At 40.1% G+C, this 17,399-nt stretch overlaps 1 long non-coding RNA gene and 1 other non-coding gene across 2 annotated transcripts in view; both read right to left on the bottom strand.

The window, feature by feature from the left end:
- LOC134287712 (uncharacterized) overlaps positions 1-17,399 on the bottom strand; it is a 582,424-nt gene that overhangs the window by 138,929 nt on the left and 426,096 nt on the right. The gene's annotated exons all lie outside the window — the stretch shown is intronic.
- On the bottom strand, positions 1,332-1,403 carry Trnas-acu (transfer RNA serine (anticodon ACU)). The gene has a single exon. It is a non-coding gene; the product is annotated as a tRNA-Ser (tRNA).

Genomic DNA, 17,399 nt, shown 5'->3' with positions numbered 1-17,399 from the left:
CATCAGAGTTTTCTACATGATTTCCATCAAAAAAATTTCAGATATGTCTTCAGAAAATCAAATTAGAGGTTTTCTCAGCAATTGTCCCAGAAGTACCTTGGGAAATTTTTTCAGATATTATCCAGGAATTCCACCAGTATCCTTTGTATCTCGAGGAGTGCCTTCCCCCAGGAATTCTTTAAAAAAACGTCCAATCACTTCTCGAAATCTCTTGGGGTCTGAAAATATTCTTGGTAAAATCCACGAACACATTTCTTAATAAATCTTAGTAATTTGCATTAACGTTTAAATAAATTTCTGTAAAGCTTTCCAGAAAAATCTATAAGGTGTTTTCTAAAGGAATCTCTGGAGAAATTCTTAGGAAGTATTTCTAGAGAAATTTATGAATGAATTCCTTAAAGGCTCCATGAAGAAATCGCTAGAGGTATCCTTGGAGGAAATCCTGACAAAATTACATGGTAAGTACAGAAACACATTCGAAGGAACTCCTGAAGGTAATGATGGAATCATTGAAACCGATAATGCAAGATTTCTTGGAAGAATTGGTGTTGTTTGTACTTCGAGTCATCACTCTGCTCGATGGGATATTGTTTGGAGTGTTGTGTTTTTTAACGGTGAGAGTGTGTGGATATAGGGTATCGATCTGTACTGTATCGTTACGGTGTCCGCTGGTGTTGGCTGAGATGGGATTGTTGGTGGTTTTTGGGGTGTGAAACGGCCAAAATCCGAAATTGTAAATTACTACAAACAGTCGTTACTGACAAACCTATTTGTAGGAACTTTGCCGAAGACACCATCTCTAAAAGTCATTGGCATATTGCACTATAGCAATAAAAAAAATATTGTAGAGTGAACTCAAAAATTCGATTTTTTTATCTGATTTATATGTTTATTTTTGGGCGATAATTGTGAAAATCCATCAATGCGTATATGAAATAAGTTGATTTTTCTACAAAAAAGACGAAATTTTCGAAAATCGTATTCTTTGAATGTGGGAAAAACGGGAATACAACTCCTCCCTAGTAACAATCAGCATGCCTTGAATGATTATTCATGTTTAATCATGGTTTTATAAGAGCATGTGAAAACGCTAGTTGTTCTGTATTAGTTTTATGTAGCAGTATTTTTGCACCTTTGGCATTCCATAAAACTATTATATAACTTCTGCTATAAACATCTTCAGTTAAAGACTTGCAAGTAGTAATGAATTGACTCTCTCAAAGTGCAAATTTTCGGTAATACCAATCCGTGTGGTCAATTATGAATTTCAAATAACTCAACGTACATATGTACAGATGGGTAAATTATTGGTTAAATTGGGAAAAAATCCACAGCTCAGGTGAGATTTGAACTCACGACCCTTATTCAGTAGACAAGTGCTTTACCAACTAAGCTACCGAGCCAATCAATGACCCGGCAACTTAGTTGTCATAAGGTTCAATTCTAATCTCATCGATCTATATCATCTTCCCCTAAACCGCAAATATAACCATCTCTGTTGTACATATGTACGAGAGCGAAAGCGATTTGTTTATTGTTTGAAACTGTTTGCCTATCATACAGGCAGCGCTTCCCCAACCACTCACGCAAAAACGGCAACGCTCAAAAATGTGTTCGGCCTGCACATTTTTAGTAAACATCCATGCCGCACATGACTGTGTTGGAAACACACATTTTTTTTTAAATTGCTCGTACGCTCACATGAGCATGTATTTTGCAATAATTTCGACATGGCAACCTCACTGGGTTTATAAACCACCTTCAAATACCGAAAAATATTGATATTTTGCAAAAATGTGAGCGTACGAGCAATTTAAAAAAATGTGTGTTTCCAACACAGGCCCTGTGCGGCATGGGCGCTACTCAAAAATGAGAGTTTTTATTTTAGAGAGCTTGTAGAGGAAGAACAATAGTCCTGTTCAACGACGTAGGTTGAACTTGCTCGAAGTTGCTGCATCTCGCTCTTACCCGTTTGATGACAAATGGGTAAGAGCAAGATGCAGCAACTTCGAGCAAGTTCATAAATGGCAACACTGTTGTATGGTTGATATGTGCTCTTATCATAAGAGATTTTAATTTGTTCAATCAGAGTGTAATTTATCCATTTAATTATATTGTATTGTGTCTACGAGCCGTAGGTAGAGTATACTGGCTTTTCCTAAATCTGTAACATTAATATTGTGCTGAAAATACCTAAAAAAGCTATATTTTAATTCGTATGTTATCGCATCTTTCTCAGTGAACAATAGATTGTGTATTCTTGGTGGTGCTGAGTTGGTATTGCTGACTGCTGCTGTTGCTGTTGCTGTATGGTTGGTTGTGTGCTCTGTGGTGTAAAAGTGGATGGGTCTAAGTTTGATGTGTGTGTGCATACATTTGTTCAGATCTGGCACTCAAAGTTACTTTGCTCTACGGCTTTTGAAGTGAAATATATGATCGAACACATTGCTCAACAGATTTAGTGAAAATTGAGTGTACGGCGTCTTACACAATCTAGGCGTTGGTTCGCTCTAGGTGTACTGGTGCCTCTTCAGTTAGTAACACATATCCTAAAGTTGATCAACAGATTTGTGTGAACATTGAGTGCACGGCGTCTTACACAATCTAGGCGTTGGTTCGCTCTAGGTGTACTGGTGCCTCTTCAACTAGTAACACATATCATAAACATTGATCAGGGGAAAATTGAGTGCACGGCGTCTTACACAATCTAGGCGTTGGTTCGTCCTAGGTGTACTGGTGCCTCTTCAACTAGTACTGCATGGTATGGTTCAGTTGAACTTTGCAATTAAGATCATATTATAAGCTTTTGTGCAGTAGAAGCTGAAAGAGTAACACTTTCGTTCGTTGCTTGCATGCATACTTGTGTGCAAGTCTGAGTAGTTCTGTTCTGCGGTAAATAGATTGAGCCAAATCTGAATGAACTTGCGGCATACGCAGCTTTTAATTGATCATTAGGAAAAAAGCTACTAGTAATTTCAACCTCTGCATGGTAACTCAATATGTAGTATGTTAGCAGCAATGCATTATTGTTAAAATACCCGTAACCACAATTAAATATTACATTGATAAAGTTGCTAAATTTATTGTTTGCTTTTTTTTTGGCGTTTTGGCTCAATATTATAAGTTACTGAATTGTGAATTTTTCATTTTTTGTTAGTTAGACTTGGTGTGTGCAACGTTTATTTTTGTTTTCAGCTGTTAGTATTCGTGATTGATTTTGGATCGTAGTTGTTCCACGTCCCTAGCGATGGATTGCGCTGAGAGTATTTGTGTTGAATGCAATAAGACCGAGAAAGATGCTACCAAGCTAATAACATGCATGTACTGCTTTTCCGAGGCACATTTGAAATGCCGAAATCTTGTCGGAAATGCGGCACGCCGTATCAAGGACAGAATGTATTTCTGTTCCCATAATTGTTCTAGCATTTATCAGCGTATTACTGAGATGCAAAATCAAAAATCTACAATAGTAGATTCACTTGCCGCCGAACTGAAGGGAGCAGTTTCAAATGCTGTTTCGATAGAAATGAAAAACGTTAAATCTGAAGTGCGTCAAATCACTACTGCAATTGAAAAGTCGCAGCAATTCCTTTCTGACAAGTTTGATGCGATAGTTACAGACTTTCAGGAGTTGAGGCGGGAAAATGATACCTTGAAGCAGGAGATTGTTAGGCTCAAAGCTACACAACAAAATTTGTCCAAAATTGTCCATAAGCTTGAACACGACGTTGACAAAACCAATCGTCAGGCAAATTGCAACAATGCTATTGTACTAGGTGTTCCATTCCATCCTGAGGAAGACACACTAGAAATTGCTCATAAGATCATCGATTGCTATGGTTGTACTGGAGAGCAGGTAATCGTGTCGGCAGATAGGCTTGGCGGGAAAAACAAAACAGGGAATTCATTGATCCCTATTCGGGTAGTCTTCCCAAATGCAGAGGCTAAGGAGGCAGTTTTCTCAAAAAAGAAGGAACTGGGGAAGTTGCTCTCTTCTTCAGTTAATGCAAATTACGTTATTAATGGAAAACCCACGTATATTACAATGCGGGATGAACTAACTCCGTTGTCCTTGCAGTTATTGGCTGAAATGCGGATTCACCAAGAAAAATTAAACATTAAATACGTTTGGTCAAGCAGAGGTGGAAATGTGTTAGTTAAAAAGAACGAACAGTCTAAGCCGGAAATTATTAAAACTCGTGACGATCTCTATGAACTCGTAAACCGATATAGCAAAAACTCGCCTGTCAAAGAAACTCCATCACCCAAAAGAAAGTGCGGCAACCACAGTAAAAATTTGTAACCTATGAATAAGTTTTTGTTTTTAATGTATAAATTTGTTTCTTTTTGTTAATTTTATAATATTATTATTAAAAATGGATTGTTTAATAAATGTTTTTCATGATTGTATTAATGACTTCAACTCAAAATATTCGCAAAGTAATAATAATTGCTTCCGAATCACTCAATGGAACATCAGGGGAATGAACGACTTGAATAAGTTCGATAATATTTCCCTATTTTTAGATAGTGTTAAAGTCCCGATTGATATCTTTGTTGTTGGTGAAACGTGGTTAAAATCGAATAATTGTGGTTTGTATAATATACCTGGCTATAGTTCTGTTTTTTCTTGTCGCAATTCGTCCTCTGGTGGCCTGGCTGTGTATGTGAAAATTGGATTAAGTTTTAAAGTGTTAAAAAACATTGAAACAGATGGATTTCATCTTATACATGTTGAAATTGAACGAAATGGATTTCATTGTGAAGTGGTGGGTGTATATAGACCGCCATCTTTTGACTTCAATCAGTTTCATGATGAAATTGAAAATATATTATCAGCTCAAACTTCTTATCCTCGATTCTTCGTTGGTGACATGAATATTCCCATTAATTTGTCCAGTAATAACATTGTTGTCCGTTACAAAAGTCTGTTAGAATCCTATAACTATGCTTGCTCAAATACGTTTGTCACTCGTCCAATTAGTAGTAACATCTTGGATCACTTTGTGTGTAGGAATGATGATTTACATAGCATCCGAAATGATACTATTTATACGGATGTTAGTGATCATATAATAATTGTTTCTTCTTTCAAAATCAAAGGTCCTAAAGAAAATGCTGTGTTGGCAAGAAAAGTGGTGGATAAATCAAAACTTCAAGATTTGTTTACTGTTTTTCTGCACGGCTTTGACTATGATGGTAATGTGAATAACTCCCTTACAGCCATCACAAATATGTACAATACTTTACTAGCTCAATGTACGACAACTAAAAGTGTAAACGTAAAGGTCAAATCTAAACATTGTCCCTGGCTTAACTATCATGCATGGCACTGGATGAAACTCAAGCATAAATATCTTAAAAAAGTAAAGAATGATCCTAATAATGCATACTTGAAAGATTTACTTAAACATGTGTCCAAAAGAGCCGATGATGTCAAAAGGGGATGTAAACGTGAGTATTACAGAAATTTGTTAGAAAACACTTGCCATGCGAAACTATGGAAAAACTTGAACGAGATCATGGGGCGGTCCAAAACTAAGACAAGTTTTAGGCTTAAAGTTAATGGCGTTCTGACTTCCAATAATTTAGAAGTTTGTGAAACTTTCAATAACTTTTTTTCACAAATTGGATCAAATCTTGCAAATAAAATACCCAAAAATAATTCAAATCCTCTAAGCAATTCTACACGACTGGGACAATCGGTATTTTTAGGTCCTGCAAATGAAAATGAAGTGCTTGAAATTATTAAAGAACTTAATGTGAAAAAAAGTAACGGGTCCGACAACTTTCCAACTAGCGTCGTAAAAAACAATGCAGTAAAATTTTCTAATATTCTCGCTCACCTTTTTAATCAAATGCTAGAGGAAGGTACGTATCCTGAATGCTTGAAAATAGCGAAAGTAACTCCAATTTTTAAATGTGGCGAAACAACAGATCCTTGCAATTACAGACCCATTTCCACACTTTCTGTATTTAGTAAAATTCTCGAAAAACTGTTGGTTAAAAGAATAGTTAAGTTTTTGAATAAGCACAATATTTTATACAAATTTCAATACGGGTTTAGAAAAGGATGTAGTACTTCTACAGCAATGGTAGAGCTAGTTGATTATTTAATTGGAAAGATTGATAATAAATGTGTTATTGGTGGTCTTTTCATAGATCTAAAAAAAGCGTTCGATACCCTGAACCACAACATTTTGTTGCAGAAATTACAATATTGTGGAATACGTGGTACTGCAAATAACATAATACGTAGCTACTTGAAAGATAGGCAACAATATGTAGCTATCGAGGATTCCCGGAGCTCAATACAAACGTGCAATATTGGAGTACCCCAAGGCAGCAATATTGGCCCTTTATTGTTCCTTATATACATCAACGATCTTGGGAATTTACCTTTGATAGGAACACCTAGACTTTTCGCTGATGACACAGCTATTTTCTACCCAAGTCATGATCCTTCCTCCATAATTTCTAGCATGAAAAACGACTTACGGATCCTGATCAGATATTTTGATTCGAATTTACTATCTTTAAACCTGTCGAAAACCAAATATATGTTGTTTCACTCCCCACGGAAGAAAGTTGATCTCAACTTAAAGCTTTGTATTTCACAGGTAGAAATCGAAAGAGTGTACAACTTCAAGTATCTAGGCCTAGTGTTGGACCCTGTTCTTTCTTGGGGTTGTCATATTGATCAAGTGTTAAGGAAAGTTTCGACTCTTTGTGGATTAATGTTTCGCGTAAGATCATTTGTTCCTCGTAATGCACTTCTGAAATTTTATTTTGGATGCATACATTCTCACCTCCAATACCTAATCATTGTTTGGGGTCATGCCTGCAAATCGAAACTCAAAAAATTACAAGTCCTGCAAAACAGGTGTTTAAAAATTATCTACCTTTTGCCACGATTATATCCTACGCAACAACTTTACACAAGCTTTAAGCATAACGCGTTACCAATACGGGGGCTATGCGATTTACAATCATGTTTATTTATATATGATACTATCAAGAACCCTGATATGCATCACAATTTAACACTGCCATCAAGAACACATAATCATAATACAAGGCATGCAAACAATTTGGCGCGATCTAGAGCTTTGAGTAACCTTGGTCAGACGAGGATAACTTTCTACGGACCTTCTGCATATAACAATATACCTGAGCGACTTAAAACGATGAATAATAGGTTATTATTCAAAACAAACTTGAAACTGTATTATAGATCCAAAATCAACACCCTACTAATTTGAAAATGAAAATCCATATCAACTGCCAGTTTTCCCTTGTAATGTCTACACTCTGTTTAGTTTCACATTTTTAGGTTTATTATTTAGTCTATGCGTTTATTAGTATATTATTTAACTCTTTAAATTTAGTTATTTAGTCAATTTTCGGGATCCCTTCAAAGGAACAAAGTTCCACTGGGATCCCCTTTTTGTAGCTTGTTAATTGTCATCACTTCCGTTCACACACCAATAATTTCGCTTAATTATTAATGTTAAAGAATAAGATGAGTTCACTACCAGGGGGCTCAATGTAGAGCTTTTTGGTGTGAGGGTGAGTGGTGGGTCATCTTAAAAAAAAAAAAAAAAAAAAAAAAAGTTCAACCTGCGTCGTTGAACAGGACTAATAATTGCTACCTGGAAGGCGATCAAACGCGTCGTTCGCATTCTGTTTGATACGACGGGTAACTACGTAGAGGTAGATGCTCGAAAACGACTTCTCAAAGTGCAAATTTTCGGTAATACCAATCCGTGTGGTCAATGATAGGTAAACAGTTTCAAACAATAAACAAACCGCTTTCGCTCTTCGTACATATGTACAACGAAGATGGTTATATTTGCGGTTTAGGGGAAGAGGATCCACAATACTCGATTGCACGGTGACGTCATCAAGAAATCGCTCTCTTTCTCTCCTACTGAGAATTAGAAAACAACAGGACCAACACCTGTCAAATTTGACAGGTACTGGTCCTGTTGTTTTCAAACTCTCTGAAAGAGCGAAAGAGATAGAATTTCGCCGTGAGGTGGTCTATATCAGTAGGGTTTGTGCAAGGAATTGGCATCCCTATCTCACCAATGCAATGTTTTCGTAGCCAGCATAACAGCGGCTCAAGCGTAGGGTTCAAGCTGACAACCTATCTTTCAACACAGCAACATGATTTTAATGCGGGGTAAGAAAACAAGAAGACCATAACAGTCCCCTGGGTTTGTGTTCTTTTTTTCTGCCAAACTAGCACCGTTCGGCGCCTGTTGTGTTTTACGTCGTACACAGTACACTCAGCGAAGTAAACTGCCGAAATTCATCAAAATACCTTATGAAATTTGACCATAACTGTAAAGTATGGATGCCATAGGAATACATTATGAAAATTGAACATGCTTATTATGACCTAATTACATAGGATAAACTTATGAAAAAAGCAGAAAAATCACAAAATGATGCAGACTGGAATCGACCCATGAACGTCGAGATCACTGAGCTCTTGCCCAACCCACGCGGCTATCGACGCTTGAGAATATCGTGTTGCTAAATGTGCATAAAAGCCAAACTGTGAGTCGATTTTGCGTCATAGACCGACCTTATGAAAATCGTTCTAGCCATTATGAATTGTTTAAAGGCCATTTCATAAGTTAGACCTTATGATAATCTCTGGTTTATTTGCCTGAGTGAATATTTGGCAAGAAAAAAAACTCAAGAAACAACATCAGTTTGACACTAATGAAAATTCGATCGAGTCAAACAAGATGTTTGAGCATTGGTTTCTTTTTGGACAAATATTTGACCCTGTGTACTAACAGCTTATGCTTATCCTTTGACAATTACGCATATTTCGACTACCACTTGTAATCTTCCTCAAGTTCAGTTATTCACTCCAGGATAACTGTCACTGAGGATCACCTAACGTGGGTAGATCACCTTGGAATGGTGCGTTACGGTGTAAGATCTACCATTTCAAGTTTTGATCTTGCTATTTTCCAGCCTTGTTTATTTAAATGCAGGAACATTCCAGGATCAAGATTTGGTGTACTTTTTTACACTATTTATTTATTTTTTTATTCTATTTGTTTCTCACTGCTAATATACCATTTGTTTCAGAGGGATGGAGGTAAATTTAAACTATCTATAAAACCAGACTAATCCACCTAGTGGTGATAGTGCCTTTCTCGTCGAATATGTACTCATGAACTTTTCTTCGACGTTAACCAAAATGTTCCTGAATCCTGAAAACACTTTACATAGAAAAGCAATAATTTTAACAAAACCATCATCGATTTTTGAAACTTATTGATGATACATATTCCGATGTTATATTCAACAACAAAACAGAGCAGAAAAATATCAGACCACTCAGTTGACTGCTTGACCACCTTAACCCTAGTCGTGTATTGGGGTCATTATGATCCCATTCCATCCACTACGGCAGCGGGGTGAGTGTCAGCCAATGCACAGTGGGAAAAATCGACCCAAAAAACGGATCTTTTAACGCCGCTGGCTTCGGTTCGTAAAGTTGACCGTTCCTGACGTAAAAAATTACGAGAAATCGATTGGTGCTAAATTCATTCACCGCATGGCACGGGAAGTGATCCATTTTGCCCCATTTTGCCCTTTTTTCATACAAAAAAAGAATCAAAATGTACTTTCAAACAACTAACACGAATGTAGATCGTTGAAAATAGCTGTAGGTGTAATTAGAGATTATTTGAAATCATAAACATTTATTAAAGATCATTTGGAATGCTTATTTTGCCCCATATTCCCCAACAACTGCTGGAAATTGTGAATTTTATGTAATTTTGAGTGTATTTTTAAGGTTACTGATTAAAATTTGATTTTTTTGCATAAACAAAAAGCGCTAGATCTGTTATCACCAGAATCATCTTCAGTAGTTGTCCAATTTGCCCCATTTTGCCCTATTATCTTAGAAAAATGAGATTTAAAATGCATTTATTAGAAACAGATACTGCTATGGATCGTTGAAATCAGTTTTATGTTGCTTTTAGAAGCTAACAGTTATAATGCGCATATATGATAGATATTTTCCTTATTTTACCCTACATGCCCCTAAAACTGCTGGATAATAACATATTTTGTATGGTTTTGTAATGTTGCTGGATGCAAAACATGAAGTCCTGAAACATCTTGGATATATAAAAATGTGGTTTATCGATTTATACTAGAATCATTTTCGGAATGGTATGAATAGCTGTCCATTTCACCCCAATTAGCCGTGATTTTTTGTCATGTAATGTATAAATTAATTTGCCCTAGTTTTTTGTCATGTAATGAATAAATTAATTTCCCTTATTAGCATTGGTACTGAAACGTATGTAATCAAAAAGACGTATATATGACTTTTTCTATAATTTCAGCTTTGAATGGGGAATTAGGGGATTATAAGCATTTTATGGAATATGTCAAATATGCGCTAAAATGACTATATATATTTGAAATGCCTCATTTAATCAGTTGTGGAATATTTGCCACAAATTGGATTAAGATTAATGCTCATTACACCCTGAATTCCCCACCAGCCATATTTTTGAACTGTCCTTTGAATTACATTGGTTGCAGTACCAAAAGTTCATCAACTCGGACATAAGCAAATGCGAGAAATCAATCAATCAATCAAGGTGACAACAAATCAGGGCAAATTGGGGTAAAATGGACAGCTATTTGTACCCTCCCGAGAATGATTCTAAAGCTAATCGATAAACCGTATTTGCATATATGAAAAATTAACAGAACTTCATGTATTGCAACCAATGACATTACAAAACAATTCGAAAAATGTTATTATCCAGCAGTTTTAGGGGCATGTAGGGTAAAATAGGGAAAATATGTTTCATATATGCGCATGATAACTGTTAGCTTTCAATTGCAACTAAAACTAATTTCAACATTCCATAGCAGTATTTGTTTCTTATAAATGCATTTTTAATCTCATTTTTCTATGATAATAGGGCAAAATGGGGCAAATTGGACAACTACTGAAGATGATTCTGGTGATACCAGATCTAGCGCTTTTTGTTTATGCAAAAAAATCAAATTTTAATCAGTAACCTTAAAAATACATTCATAATTACATAAAATTCACAATTTCCAGCAGTTGTTGGGGCATATGGGGCAAAATAAGCATTCCAAATGATCTTTAGTGAATGTTTATGATTTCAGTTAACCTCTAATTACACCTGCAGCTATTTTCAACGATCTACATTCGTGTTAGTTGTTTGAAAGTACATTTTGATTCTTTTTTTGTATGAAAAAAGGGCAAAATGGGGCAAATGGGGCAAAATGGACCACTTTCCGTGCCGTGCGGTAAATTAATTTAGTACCAATCGATTTCTCGTAATTTTTTACGTCAGAAATGGTCAACTTCACGTACCAAAACCAGCGGCGTTAAAAGATCCGTTTTTTGGGTCGATTTTTCCCACTGTGCAATGCGTGAAGAAGGTTAACTTTATTCACAATCACAGATCACTTTGTGATCTTCGCCAATGTTTATTTCAGCACACTTTAGGCTATATTTGATCATCATTGGTAACACGATGCATGTAAAATTTGACCTTCCTACGAGAAAAATGAAGAAAATGTAAATTTTCCATTCAAATTTCAATCGCAATGAGAAGAGTGAGGGCTCAACCAGCCGCACCCAAATTGTGAACAGAAATTTTAGAAGCATAAGGAGATTGAAGATTGAAAAACTGTATAAGGTTGGTGCGATTAAATTATATTTTCCATAAAACGTTGATCCATCCTACTATACATTTACACCGCAGGAATCTGAAATGGTGTGATTTGAAGAGATCACTTTGGTCACGATTTCGTTCGCTTGCATATATGAAGACTTTGACCATTTCTTCACTTATAACCTTACCCAACGTTTACATGCTATCAAAAAAGCCACAATTTGATTTATCGCTTTGACATTAATTTTGTTCACTTTTATAATTCCGCTATTTGATGTGCAGTTTGCATGGGTTTTGTTAAATTTTACGTTTGACCACTTCCGGCGGGACACCTGGAACCGATTCCGGTTGTCTCAAATATGGTCTTAGACTATGTTTTTGTCAACTAGGGTATTGGTTCCATTATTAAGCATGTGGCTCCCATTTTCATCCTACGAAAAACAAAGAATTGAAGCGCTGTTTGTTTTGTTTCTTATTTTTGTATTTTTTGTTAGAAGTGAGCACCTATGAAAACACAAAGAACGGAATCAATCGGTGCCGTAATCGTTTGTTTTCGAATAGGATGAATATGGGAGCGTGAGATTACTGATGGCACACATACCCTATTCATCACGTTACCTGAAAAGCCGAAAATTATTGTGATTTGAGGCTATTTTCTTGCTAACCGTTCGGCATTTTTTTTTAAAGCCGCGATTTCATGTATCGCCTGCATGATTTTGTTTCACTTCTATTAATTCACTTCCGATGGAACATCCGCAACCGATTCCGGAATATTATTACAAGATCTAGATGTGGCCTAAGACTATTTTCTTGTTGATCGTTCATCAGATTATCAAAAACGCCGCTATGGGAACTCCCTTCTATATATTACCACTTCCGACGCGTTACTTATCTTGTCACCAATTCTGGAACACTACCGGTTCTCCCAAATTATTTGTTGGTTAACAGTTTATCTTGTTACTGAATAAGTCATTGATATGTCGCATGTATTGGTTCTCTTTTACATTTGACCATTTCTGGCGGGACACCCGTAGTCGGTTCCGTAACACACTGATATGGCTTGCGTCTATTTTCTTGCAACTGTTCATCATGTTACCTAAAAAGCCGCGATTTGAGGTATCGCATGCATGAGTTTGGTGTCACTTCCGACCCGGAACCGGTTGCGAAACACTACCGATAGTCTCTTAAATAGTCTGAGCCTATTTGCTTACTAAAGTTTATTAGGTTTAAAAAAAAACATGGGTTTAGTTCAACTTTATATTTAACCGCTTTCGGAGGGATACCCGGAACTAGTTTAGGCACTACTGACAGTCCATAATGTGGTCTTAGGCTACTTCCTCAATAACAGGTCATCAAGTTTTCGAAAAAGCCGTGATTTGATGTACCGCATGCAAAAGTTTTGTCAACTTTTATATACGGCCACTTCCGGCGGAACACCCGGAACCGGTTCTGAAACACTACCGGTTCAGATATGGTCTGAGACTGTTTTCTTGCTAACTGCGTATCAGGTTATTGAAAATGCCGTAGTTTGATGTGTCGCATGCATGGGTATGGAGACGAACCAGCCTCGGGCTGAAAGTCTCGATAATAAAGACATAAAAAAATGCATGGGTTTGGATCACTTTTATATTTGACCACTTCCAGCGGGACATGCGGAACCGGTTCCGGAACACTACCGGTTCAGATATGGTCTGAGACTGTTTTCTTGCTGACTGTTCATCAGGTCATCCAAAATGCTGCAATTTTATGTGTCGCATGCATGGATTTGGTTCACTTTTATATTTGGCCACTTCCGGCGGGACTCCCGGAACCGGTTTTGGAACACTACCAGTTCAGACATGGTCTGAAACTGTTTTCTTGATGACTGTTCATCAGGTTATCCAGAATGCCGCAGTTTGATGTGTCGCATGCATGGATTTGGTTCACTTTTATATTTGGCCACTTCCGACGGGACTCCCGGAACCGGTTTCGGAACACTACCGGTTCAGACATGGTCTGAAACTGTTTTCTTGCTGACTGTTCATCAGGTTATCCAAAATCCCGCAGTTTGATGTGTCGCATGTATGTGTTTGTTACATTTTTATGTATGGCCCCTTCCAAGGGTACTGGTCCGGAACACGTAAATGGCCATAACTCCGGAACGGCTGGACTGATCCGAACCATTTCAATAGGAAATAATGGGACCAGATTCTGCGTCGAATGAACCGTCGGTCATTAAAATCGGTTGAGGTTTACTGCCAAAAAGTGATGTGAGTTTTTTTGTACACATACACACATACACACATACACACACACACACACACACACACACACACACACACACACACACACACACACACACACACACACACACACACACACACACACACACACACACACACACACACACACACACACACACACAGCTTGGGTGGCAGCTTGGGAATTCATCCTAAGCGAAAATCGTTCACACATCCGTGTGGATTACCACCTTTGGCTCTTCCTTCGGGGAGTGACCGAGCTTCTGGTTTCCAGATAGCTCAAGCAGAGGATGCCTAGGATGTGGCGGGGTTTCAACAGTGGGCTCTGTTGGATCTCCATAAAAAGCCACACATCCGCAAGCAACTCTGTACAAGCGACCTGGTACCGCTTCCAAAGTGCCTTAGCCCAAATACTCGGAGTGCCAACCGGCACATCAGGATCGATGCCAGTAACATCCTGATTATGGCATACTGGTCAACGCAAACGACAACGGACTACGGATTACGGATAGGATGACGACGATGGGCTGACATTCGTGCCATTCTGCTCCCTGAGTAAGGAAGGGTGACACCTACTTGAAACGGCGAGCGGGCTAATGGTGCGTCTGCCTCCGTCCCGGTAAAACCTTGGCAGGCCTCCGGATACGTTCTTCATCTGTCCATCATTTTTGATGGGTACTAGGCTCGGATGTAACACTCCCGACTTGCGCTGATCTGGCTCTGGACACGGACCCCATGAAGGTACGTGTTCAACCCTCGCTTGGCCTCCCTGATTCATAGACAACCAAGAGATCACGAAAGCGACTACGTACAGCAGGTGGAGATAGCGGCTCGGAGGGGGGACCCAATAGAATGGAGACATCAAATTATACCGAAGTAGTTGGAGAGAACGTGGACGCGTTCAGAAGAAGTGGAATGATGCAGCGATCACCAGTGACGCCGCTGGAAACTGCTGCGAGAACGAGTAGTAGCGCGATACGGAGCGAGCCTCAAGGAAGCCAACGGGAGCTAGCATTCCTGAATCAGCGAGTGCTTACACCGAACTCGAACAGCGGCACAACTCAAGAGTCGAGCTTGTTCGAAGTGAGGAGAAGGGTGAACGAGTTGTACGAGTTTGTCAAAGACAAGCACAACGTTCACCTGAAGATCAAGCAACTAGTGACGAGCATCAAGTCTGCCGTTACAGTTGCGGAACGCGATCAGAAGGCGCTCAAGCTGAGAGTGGAAACAGCCGAGAAGTCTCTGGCGGAAGCCACGGATAGACCTACGGCTGAAAACATGGAGACGCCGAGGAGCCACCGGAGTACTCGCTCAGAGAAACGAGGCAGGGACACGCCAGGAGAAGAGGAAGTCCCGAAGAAACAGAGAAGCGAACGGGAGCGTGCCAGCAATCGGAGTGATGATGGATGGCGCACTGTGGAGAACCAGCAGGCGAACAAGAAGAAAAAGCGAAAGGAGAAAGAAGATAAGAAGAAGGAAGAAAAGAAGAAGGAACAGAAGAAGAAAGAAACCCAGCGGCCTCCTAGGGAGAGGAAGAAGGGCGATGCATTGATCGTTGAGGCGAAGGACAAGACGACGTACGCTGCTCTGCTTAGGAAACTGCAGGAGGACCCGGAGTTGAAGGTGTTGGGCGAAAACGTAGTGAAGACCAGACGCACCCAAAAAGGAGAGATGCTGTTCGAGCTCAAGAAGGATCCGACGGTTAAGAGCTCGGCGTTCAGGGAGCTCGTTGCCAAATCGCTGGAGAACGAGGCCAATGTGAGAGCCTTATCACAGGAAGCGGTGGTTGAAGTCAAGGATCTAGACGAGATCACGACAGAAGATGATCTGAAACGCGCATTGAAGGAGCAGTGCAACGTCGAAGGACCGATGGTGATTCGGATAAGGAAGTCGTATGGAGGCACTCAGACGGCGGCAATCCGATTGCCTGTGGATATTGCCAATAAGCTGGTAGCAACTGGCAAGGTAAAAATTCGATGGGCGGAGTGCTCGTTGCGACTGGCTCCCCGAGCCACCAAACAAATGGAGCGATGCTTTAAATGCATGGAATTTGGTCATCAGGCGAGAAATTGCAAGGGCCCCGACAGGTCCGGACGATGCTGGAGTTGCGGTGGAAACGGCCACGTTGCTCGGGACTGCACGAGCCAACCCAAGTGCATGCTGTGTAAGCCGGAGGACGGAAACGACCATAAGACGGGAGGCTTTAAGTGCCCGGCCTATAAAAAGGCGATGGCAGGTCAACAATGATTGAGATAACCCAAATCAACCTCAATCACTGCGACGTCGCACAGCAACTGTTGTGGCAGTCGACAACAGAGACTAAGTGCGATGTTGCAATCATCGCAGAGCCGTATCGGGTGCCCCCTGAGAACGGCAATTGGGTGACGGACAGATCCCAGATAGCGGCCATACAGGTGATGGGTAGATTCCCCATTGAAGAAGTGATCGAGTGTTCGTACGAAGGCTTTGTGGTTGCCAAAATTAATGGAGTCTTCGTTTGCAGTTGCTATGCACCTCCAAGGTGGTCAGATGAAGAGTACAACAGGATGTTGGATGCACTCACGGACACGCTGGTCGGGCGGAAGCCGGTAGTCATCGGAGGAGATTTCAACGCCTGGGCCGTGGAATGGGGTAGTAGGCTCACCAATGCTAGGGGGTACAGCCTACTGGAAGCCCTGGCGAAGCTGGATGTGATGCTTTGCAACGATGGTATGGCCAGCACATTCCGCAGAGACGGCCGTGAATCCATCATCGATGTTACGTTCTGTAGTCCGTCGCTCACGGAAGACATGAACTGGAGAGTCAGCGAGGAATATTCCAACAGTGATCACCAGGCGATCCTCTACAGTATTGGCCGGCGAGCCTCTACTTCGACGAGGAGAACGCGAACATGCGAACGAAGGTGGAAGACAAAAGAGTTCGACAAGGAAGTCTTTGTCGAGGCGCTGCGGCCATACGGCGGTGCAACCCTTGATGCAGGTGAACTAACGGAAGCGATTGTTACGGCATGCGACATAGCAATGCCGAGGAAGATAGAGCCCAGAAACAAAAGACGGCCAGCGTATTGGTGGAACGCGACGATCAGTACCCTCCGTGCTGCTTGCCTCCGTGCTAGGAGACGCTTCCAGAGGGCCAGAAATGAAGCTGAGAGAGAAGCAAGGCGAACCGTTTTTCGGGGAGCTCGAGCCGCTCTTAAACGCGAGATAAGGCTGAGTAAGTCGAACTGCTACAAAGAGTTGTGTCGAGAAGCCGACGCCAACCCCTGGGGCAACGCGTACCGAATCGTGGTATCGAAGCTCAAAGGTCCAGCAGTACCCGTGGAAATGTGCCCGGACAAACTAAGGAGGATCGTGGAAGGTCTTTTTCCGCACCATGGCCCAACGTTTTGGCCTCCCACACCATACGCAGAGAATGCAGAAGAACCCAACGAAGGTGCTCGGATATCCAATGCAGAGTT

This window comes from Aedes albopictus, chromosome 2, assembly GCF_035046485.1.
Source record: "Aedes albopictus strain Foshan chromosome 2, AalbF5, whole genome shotgun sequence".
Lineage (NCBI taxonomy): Eukaryota > Metazoa > Arthropoda > Insecta > Diptera > Culicidae > Aedes > Aedes albopictus.
Note: the sequence above shows the minus strand (reverse complement) of the source record. Positions and strands in the feature narration are given on the sequence as shown.